This window comes from Vigna umbellata, chromosome 2 (assembly GCF_029865625.1).
Source record: "Vigna umbellata cultivar VRB3 chromosome 2, Vumbellata_1.0, whole genome shotgun sequence".
NCBI classification, from domain to species: Eukaryota; Viridiplantae; Streptophyta; class Magnoliopsida; order Fabales; family Fabaceae; genus Vigna; species Vigna umbellata.
Window position 1 is genome coordinate 29,867,966 of NC_142166.1, and position 10,279 is coordinate 29,878,244.

Sequence of the window (10,279 nt, forward strand, 5' to 3'; positions counted from 1 at the left end):
CTCCAGTGATCGGATTGAGTCTAAGAAAGACATGATCTCCTGCAGCGAACTCCAAAGGTCTTCTTCTCTTATCTGCATAGGACTTATGCCTGCTCAGGGACGTCTTCAACCTCTCTTGTATCAACTTCACCTTCTCGGTTGTTTGCTGGATAAGTTCAGGTCCAGTTAGCACGTTTTCTCCTTCTTGGAACCAACAGAGTGGCGTTCGGCACTTCCTACCATAGAGAGCTTCAAACGGCGCCATTCCGATGCTAGACTGAAAGTTGTTGTTATACGTGAATTCCACTAGCGGCAAGACTTCATCCCAAGCGCCTAAGTGATCTAGGACGCACGTCCTCAGTAAATCTTCAAGCGTCTGGATTGTCCTCTCAGATTGGCCGTCCGTTTGAGGATGATAAGCTGAACTCATTTGCAACTTGCTTCCCAATTCACCTTGCAAAGATTGCCAAAATCGAGATGTGAATCTCGTGTCTCGGTCAGAAATGATGCTCGAAGGTACTCCATGCAAACGAACGATCTCCTTGATGTACAACTTAGCTAAGTTGGTCATCGACATCTTCAAGTTGACTGCCAGGAAGTGGGCGCTCTTCGTTAACCGATCCACAATCACCCAAATTGAGTCATGATTTCTAACCGTGCGTGGTAGATGGGTCACGAAATCCATGGAGATGCTGTCCCACTTCCATTCGGGAATCTCCAACTGCTGAAGCAAACCGCCCGGTCTCTGGTGTTCAGCCTTCGCTCGCTGACAAGTCAGACATGATGCCACAAAACGAGCGACATCCCTCTTCATTCCAGGCCACCAGAAAGACTGTCGGAGGTCTTGATACATCTTAGTCATACGAGGGTGTATGCTAAGACGACTGTTATGCCCTTCCTCCAAAACAATCCGCTTCAGATCTCCATCGTTTGGAACGCACGTCCTACCCATATAACGCAATAGACCGTCCGTTCCAGTATTGAATCCTTTAGCTTGATCTGAACCGAGCGTGCTCAAAATCTTCACCAGGTCTTCATCCTCTCGCTGCTTCATCTTGATCTGGTCGAAGACATTACTGGATATTCTAAGGTTACAGCATTTGATGCTGTTCGGTTCCAATTCGAACTGCAACCTTAGATCTCTAAAGCTCTCAACCAAACTGAGTTTTTTCACCATCATAACCGAGACATGAACTGCCTTCCTGCTTAGGGCGTCCGCCACTACATTAGCCTTCCCAGGATGATACAGCAGTTCAAACTCATAATCTTTTAAGAATTCTAACCAACGCCGCTGCCTCATGTTCAACTCCTTCTAATCAAATAAGTACTTGAGGCTCTTGTGGTCACTGAAGACTTGAAATGTAGATCTGTACAAGTAATGCCTCCAGGTCGTGCGTTGGATAATTTCTCTCATGAATCTTCAACTGACGAGATGCGTACACTACCGCTCGCTTCTCTTGCATCAGCACACAACCCAAACCTTGGTGAGAAGCATCGTAGTATACCTCGAACGATTTGGCTGTGTCTGGAATAATCAGAACTGGAGCGCTCGTCAATTTTACTTTCAACTCCTGGAAGCTCGCTTCACACCGATCGGTCCATGCGAACGGCTGATCTTTTCTGGTCAGCTGAGTTAACAGTGCTACTATCTTAGAAAATCCCTCGATGAAACGCCTATAGTAGCCCGCGAGCCCCACAAAACTTCTAACCTCCGTGACTGAACGCGGACTCTCCCAATCCAGTACCGCTTGCACCTTGGCCGGATCTACTGAGATACCTCCGGCAGAGACGACGTGCCCCAAAAACTGTACTTCCTTCATCCAAAATTCACACTTTGACAGCTTGACATATAACTCCTTTTCCCTCAGCACATTCAGTACTTCCCTCAAGTGTTCTTCATGCTCGACCTGGTTCTTGGAGTAGATGAGGATATCATCTATGAAGACGACCACAAACTTGTCCAAGTACGGCCTGAAGATGCGATTCATATATTCCATGAACACTGCTGGAGCGTTCGTTACTCCGAATGGCATTACCACGTACTCATAATGTTCATAACGAGATCTGAACGCTGTCTTCTGGATGTCTTCCTCCTTAACTCTGATTTGATGATATCCAGATCTCAAATCAATTTTAGAGAACACTGCAGCCCCATGCAGTTGATCCAACAAGTCATCTATCCTTGGCAGTGGGTACTTGTTCTTGATGGTCAGCTTATTTAATTGCCTGTAATCTATACACAACCGAGAGCTGCCATCTTTCTTTTTCACCAAAAGAATCGGTGCTCCCCAGGGTGATACGCTCGGTCTGATGAATTGCTTATCCATCAATTCTTCAATCTGCGTTTTAAGTTCAGCTAACTCCGCAGGCGACATCCGATAAGGCTGAACTGAGATGGGTGCTGCCGTCGTCACCAAATCAATGGTGAATTCAACTTCACGAGGAGGGGGAAGTCTAGTTATCTCTTCCGGAAAGACATCCGGGAATTCATCCACAACCGATCGTCCGTTATTGTTACTGCTGGACGATCGTTATAAGCTCACTTCTCCCATTTCTTTGTCTGCTGCGTTATTATCAGGAAACAGCTGGCGCCCTCCATGATGTCTTCTTTCAGTTGGCCGAGCGTTACCGATAATTCTTCCTCTTCTTCATCCGGAAAAATTAAATCCTTCTTACCACAGTCTATGAGAATGCGATTGGTAGCCAACCAATCCATCCCTAAAATCACTTCTAACTCCTTTAAAGGTAAGCAGATCAAGTTCACCTTATAACTACGCCCCTCAACCACAATAGGACATCTAATGCATACGGTAGACGTCCTAATCTCTCCAGCCGCTAGGGTTGACACCACCAAGTCGAACTGCATCTCCCTCTCAGTTATTCCCAATTTTTCAACACACGCCTTCGAGATGAAGGAGTGAGTTGCCCCCGAATCATACAGTACACGACATGGTATTCCATACAGCAAGCATTCACCAGTTATAAGATTACCTGAGCTTGCTGCTTCCGCTCCAGTTATAGCATACACTCGTCCCACTGCTTGAGCTCTGCCACCTCTCGGTTGGTTCCTTCCAGCATTTTGTGGCCTCATCACTGCACGTCCACCCATGTTGCACTCGTTCTACAAGTGCCCATTCCTTCCACAACGGTTGCAGTGCTTTCCTCCCACCAGTTGAGGACATGAAGAACGATAGTGTGGTCCTCCACACTGGAAACAAGTAACGTTTCCGTACTGCCCAGACTGTCTGGCAGGAACCAATGCTTGAGACCCACTTGTATTAGATGATTGATTGGGACGAACGTAAGGGGTTCTCCTCTGATTAACACTGCCCCTGGACACGATCGGTCCTCTAACCACCTGTTGTTGCTTCTTCTGCCGTTCTACTTCTGCCATATTCTTCTCCAGTACCTTGGCCCTTTCCATCATGGCAGGAAAAGACCGAATACACAAGCTGGATATCAATACCTTCAGGTCGCTTCTTAGTCCGTTCTCAAATTTCCTGCACTGCCACTCTTCACTGGTGGCCATCGTATTGAATCTGACAAGGTGTATGAACTTGTTGGTGTATTCAGAAACGGACATCCCACCTTAAACCAGCTGCAGAAACTCCACTTCCTTGGCAAAACGTACGCTGTCAGGGAAGTATTCTTCATAAAACTTGCTCCGGAATACTTCCTAGGGGATAGGATTTTGGGCGTCCGTCAGGATAGCTCTCATGCTCGCCCACCAGTGGCTTGCTTCTCCAGTTAGTAGATATTCTGTAAACGCCAACCTGTTCTCATCCGGGCATCTCTTGGCGTTGAAAATCCTCTCCATGTCCCTTAGCCACTGATCTGCCTCATCCGGAAGGCACTTTCCACTGAATTTGGCGGGATGGTGTTGCAGAAAACTCTCGAAGCTCCACTCGGTTGGATGGTTAGCGTTGGAAGATGACGCTCCTGGTGTACCTTTGGTGGCAGCGATAATTTCCATCAACTGCCTCTGGGTTGCCTTAGAGTTGGCGCGAGCGGCCTCTAAACTCTGCAAGGCAGCAGCATTCTGTTCCATCAGGGTAGCGTTTTGTTGTTGTAGTCTATCTATCACTGATTCCAACAACCTAGTGTTGTTGGGCGCATCAGATTCATTGGGTTGTGGTGGAGGAGGGAGTCTAGGTGCCATTTGTTCTCTGGGAAACAGAGAAAAACGAGCGTTAGTCATGTTCCAAGAGTTGAAAAATAACTCATTAAACACACATTAAGCACACAACAAAAACACAGTGCACTCATAACCTACAGTGTCCTTAAGAGAACAAAACTGCTCTGATACCACTAATGTAACATCCCAAAATACAGTAATCACCATATAATAGAATTTAATTACAATTAACAGTTAAACAATGCAGTCTTACACTAACGATTTGAATTCATAAGCCAAAAAGCTTTAATTACAGAATTCCATACAGTAATGCAGAAATACTGGAAGTTTGGAATGAACAGTTTTACAAAATCAAATAACCGAACGTCAAAATTTAAAAGCTAACATCTAATTCTCTAATATGAACGAACGTTCTAAGGCTCTGCTTTAACTTCCACTTCAACCAGGTTTTCTTCTTCAATAATATCCTCTAAAGTGGCCTTGTTTTCTGCTCACATCCACACGGATGATCATTGCAACGACAGGACGAACGTACAGAGACAAAAGACAACACAAGGAAAACGAAAGGGTAAGCTTATGCAATTTAATTCATACATCAACATATAAAAATAAACATTTCAATCCACACAAGCATATATTTCAACATACAACATCATACGAAATATATTACTAGACAGACCGTCCGGACTGTATGAATCTGTGTAGCTACAGGCGTCCTTGCACCCGAGTGATGTAGTAACTGGGATACACTCAACAGCTGCCACTCGAGGTTAGCCCTATCCAAAGTACCCCTAAGGACTAGGACCTCCTGCCGTTCCCACACATGACCTACCCCCTCTACGTGAGGATGAGTACTCACGGAACATCAGGATGGACTAGCCAGCATTAGCATGCCCACAGTCATACTTTACCAAATTCCATATTCAATATATGTGAGTCGTTCCTCCCTGGAACGGTCGTCCAAAATCCATAGTCGTATAATCATTCCATAACATGTTCACACTTTAAAGTCTTGATTTTATTCTCATTTTCGTCTTCAATTGCAAATACCTAAAATAACGAACGTTCATCCCTCTGAAGGACGAGGACGAACGTTAAAGGCGAGACCTAGAAAGACTCGTTGCCAATCAGAAGAAGTCGATACATGATTATTTGACGAACGTCATGGCTACTCGAATCAGTTGAATGAACTGACTCTAGAGCGATACAATCAATATTCAGAATAATTTAAGTACACAGACTCTAGGCCGAATCCAAATGGATAAAGATACAACAAGACAAGTAATTAACTATACTGAGAACAATTCGTTTAAAGGGATCGATTGCCAGTCAATGACCGAACGCGATAATATACATTTACTAAATATTTGGACGAACGCTATTTACGCCCGTTTGGAAATCAAAGGTAAGGACGAGTGTTCGGTATAAGACCGAACACTACTTAGGACGAACGCTAGGTATATGACCGAGAGTTCATTAGGACGAACGCTTGGTATAAGACCGAGAGTTCATTAGGACGAACGCTTGGTATAAGACCGAGAGTTACTAATTTTAAGTATAAGGGTATAAATTTTATTATTTCATTTCAGAAACTCGGATACCGCTAGGCTGAGCCGAATGCTCAAACATAGCATTTCACAGGAGGACGCTTGTTCTCGATGAGAGTTCTTTCCGAATGAAAGAATTCCATTTTAAACCATTTACTAGAAAACCGAACGGTATAAGACCGTTCGATGACGAGCGTACATTATCAAGGTAAGAAATATCATATTCAGATTTTTCATCTATTCTAATTCAACGTTTCTCATACAGTTCATATCTTATAATTTCATATCCATCATTAATTCACATACTTTATAGAATTCATATTAACAACTCATACTCTACAATAATCATCCATTTTTCCAATTCATACATATCAATCAACGCATACCATATTCATTCAATCATAACAGTGATCATTCATACATAATCAATCAGCATATATTCATACATTCAATCAATATCGGACGTTCATGCAACATACTAGTATCAATTAAATTAAATAAGCTTCCCTTACCTCTAGTGTAGAAGGACGTCCTACTGACTAAAGTTGGTTTGCCACAAAACTAAGGTCTTCTTCTACCCTTAACAGCTCAACTACTCTACGAACCAAATCAAATAACAGTTCAACAATGGTTCAAGATTAAACTAAGGACTCATGAAACCAGAACTTGGTTTGCATGCTGACCAGAACGAACGATTAAGAAGTAGAAGACTTACCAGTATCAGATCGTTGAAGTGATCGGTTCAAAACGAAGCTTAAGGTACCGGGAACGGTTCTACGATTTCTGAAACGTGATCGGAGAAAAGGAAGATGAGTTATGGTAGAGAGAAGATGGAGGTTTTATAGAGAGAAGATGAAGAAAATGAGAAGTCAGTTTTTAGGAAGAAGAAGGGTGCATGCAGAGAGTGGGAAGGAGTGTTTCAGAAAAATCAGTTTTCTTCCCAAAGTCAAACGGACGTACTCTCTCATACGGACACCTGTCTTCCACTACTGATTTCAGAATGTTCCAATTTGACACTTGGCAGTGGTGCGTCAGAGTTAGTGAGTGGATTTTTAATGGTCTGAGCAGGGTTTTTTAATACATTAATTTTGATTTGACAGATGGCTTACGGTTTAATTTTCCGAGGTCTTACAAAAGAACATCGAACTTAAAGTACAAACAGAGAAAATTATTGTTTTTTACGACAGCACGGCATTTACAAGCATATGGCAATAATAATTAACATAGCTTTGACAAAAAATTGAGATAATACTTGAGTTAAAAATGAAATGAAACGTTTGTTTCTAATATTTGAACACTTCTCACTGTTATGGTACTCTTCAAGGAAGGTTCCTCCCCCTTTCACTTGGCCATAGAGATTGACATAATATTATATCTTTTGTCTTCTTGAACTATTCAGTATCTTCATCCAAATATATGGATATGAATATTTTTTCAAAGTTTATTATCAATTATAGAAAAAATAAAATTTTGTAATAAAAATATTTTTAAATTAAAACAATAACAAAACCAAAACATTCCAAAACAATAGAATAAAATTTATGATTTGAATATAAATGAACTAAATATATTTTTAATCTTTAAACTTAAATACAAAATTAAAAGTCATACGTATTCTAAATTTTGATGTACTTTGATTCTAAAACTTTAAAAATATACAAATATGATTTTTTTTCTCTTTACATCGTTTGACATCTTTTTAACTCAAATATCAATCTAAAATATAATTTAACACTTAAAAAAATTTATACTATTAAATTAAAAAGACAATATCCATTATTTTTTAAGTTTAGATCAATATATATTAAAATTTAAAATGTTGATGAACTTTAATTTCGCATCCAAATTTATGAATTAAAAAAATATTTAGTCCAATATAAATTAAAATAAAACTAATAAATATAACATAAAAAATTAATCTATATAATTGTTTTCATGTTATAAGATAATACAGTTGTAATATATTTATGTTGAATTCCTTTTATGCTGAGGTTTCATGTTAATCATTTCTAGATGTTGATAAATTAGAAGTAGAGAATTAACTTTCTTATGAATAACAAGGTAGTGGATCTTTATGAATTTAAAAAGTTCATGAAAAACTTGATTTGCAAGAATTTAAAGAGTAAATTAAATTTAATAAAGAAGGTTGAGACGAATAAACAAAAAGCCCAAATTTTAAAGAATGTAGTTAGGTTATTATAAATTTCTTAAATAGTGGAAGTCAGGACTTGATCTTTGCTTCTAATGAGCTATGAGAATGGTAAGAAATGAGGGATTTTCCAACGTAGACAAAAAAGTATACAATAACTTCCTCTAATATTTATTTTCGATAATTTTAAATCCAAAAAATAAAATAAAATACTTCATGGAAAAGTCTGTAACATCCCAAAATACAGTAATTACTATAATTCAGAATTAATTACAATTAACAGTAAATCAATGCAGTCTTTACATTAATAAAGCGAAGAGTAAAAGCCGAACGGCTTAAGTACATAAATACAAGAGATTAGGACGAACGATTTTACAAAACTTAAATAACCGAACGTACAATTCAAAAACCGAACATCTAAACTAAAAGAAAACCGGACGTCCTACTGCTCCGCTTTCACTTCAACTTCCACTAAGTTTTCCTCCTCGATCACTTCTTCTAAGGTGGCCTCGCCTTCTGCTCACATCCACACGGATGATCATTGCAAGACAGGACGAACGTACATATACAATGGACAACACAAGGAAAACGAAAGGGTAAGCTTATATAATTTAATTTATACATCAACACATACAATAAATATTTCATTTCACACAAGCACATAATTTTATCATATAACATCATCCAATTTCTATATATATATATATATATATATATATATATATATATATATATATATATATATATATCTATATGTATAAGACGACCGTCCGGACTGTATGAATCTGTGTAGTTACAAGCGTCCTTGCACCCGAGTGATGTAGTAACTGAAACACACTCAACAGCTGCCACTCGAGGTTAGTCCGTTCTTACGTCGCCCATGTTAACTTATGGACTAAGGACCTCCTGCCGTTCCCACACATGACATACTCCCTCTACATGAGGATGAGCACTCACGGAACATCAGGATGGACAGCAAGTCTTAACTTATCCACAGTCATACTTTACCAAATTTAATATTCAATATATGTAAGAGTCGTTCCTCCCTGGAACGCTCGTTCAAATTCCACAATCATAAATTCAATTCTTATAGTGTTCGCACATCATAATACTTCCTCTTAAATACATTTTCATTCTCTGTTCCACTTTCATAAAAAGACGAGCGTTCAACCCTCTGAAGGACGAGGACGAACGTGAACAGTGAGATCGAGTAGAACTCGTTACCAATTAGAATAGAACGACACATGATTATTTGACGAACGACACAGCTACTCAATTCATTTGAATGCAATGACTCTAGAGTGATACAACCAATATCCAAAATATTCTAAGTACCAAGGTGTTAAGTCGAATCCAATTGGATGAAGATACAACAAGACAATAAATTGACTATACTGAGAATCATTAGTTTAAAGGAATTGATTGCCAGTCAATGACCCAACGCAACCATATACATTTACTAAGTAATTGGACGAACGCTAGTTACGTCCGTTAAGAATTCAAAGATAAGGACGAGCGTTCGGTATAAGACCGAACACTACATTAAAACGAACGCTGGGTAGATGACCGAGCACCAATCATGACGAACGCTTGGTACAAGACCGAGCGCTATTTAGGACGAACGCTTGGTATAAGACCGAGCGCTATTTATTTTAATATTATTTAATTTAATGTATACGACATCTCTATGCTGAGCCGAACGCTCAAACATAGTAATTCGAATGGGGACGCTCGTTCTAGATCAGAATTCTTTCCGAATGAAAGAATTCCATTCTAAGTCAAATTTCAGGGAAACCGAACGGTATAAGACCGTACGGTGACGAGCGTAATTTATCATAGAGAGAATTATTATATCCAGATTTTTCAACTATCTTAACTCACATTTCTCATACGATTCATAATCTTATGCTTTCATATACATCATTAATTCACATACTTTATAGAACTCATCATATTAACAAATCAACTATACAGAAAATCATCCAACGTTCAAACCATACGTATCAAAATCATAATGCAGTTCAACCAACAGATATCATATTCATCTCATGCATAACAACGATCGTTCACAACCAATCAATCAGCATACAACTCATGCATCCAGTTCATCTCATATTTTCATATAACATACAAGTATAAATTAAATTAATAAGCTGCCCTTACCTGGATAGCAGTGTACGTCTAACAGTATAACTTGGACTTGCCCAACTATGGTTTTCTACCCTCCACGATCGTTCTTACGCTCTTCAACTAAGTCTAACCAAAGAAACGCAGAAGAAATCAACTTATATCCTTGCATGCAACTGAATCTGGGTTCGCAGGAATTCTAGAAACGAGCGTATGGGTTGGAAAACTTACCGTTTTACAGAATCGAAAGTTGTTCGGACCAAAATGAAGTTCACGGCGTAGGGAACGTTCCTACGGTTCTGAATGTTGAATGGATAAGAAGAGAATGAGTAACAGTAGAGA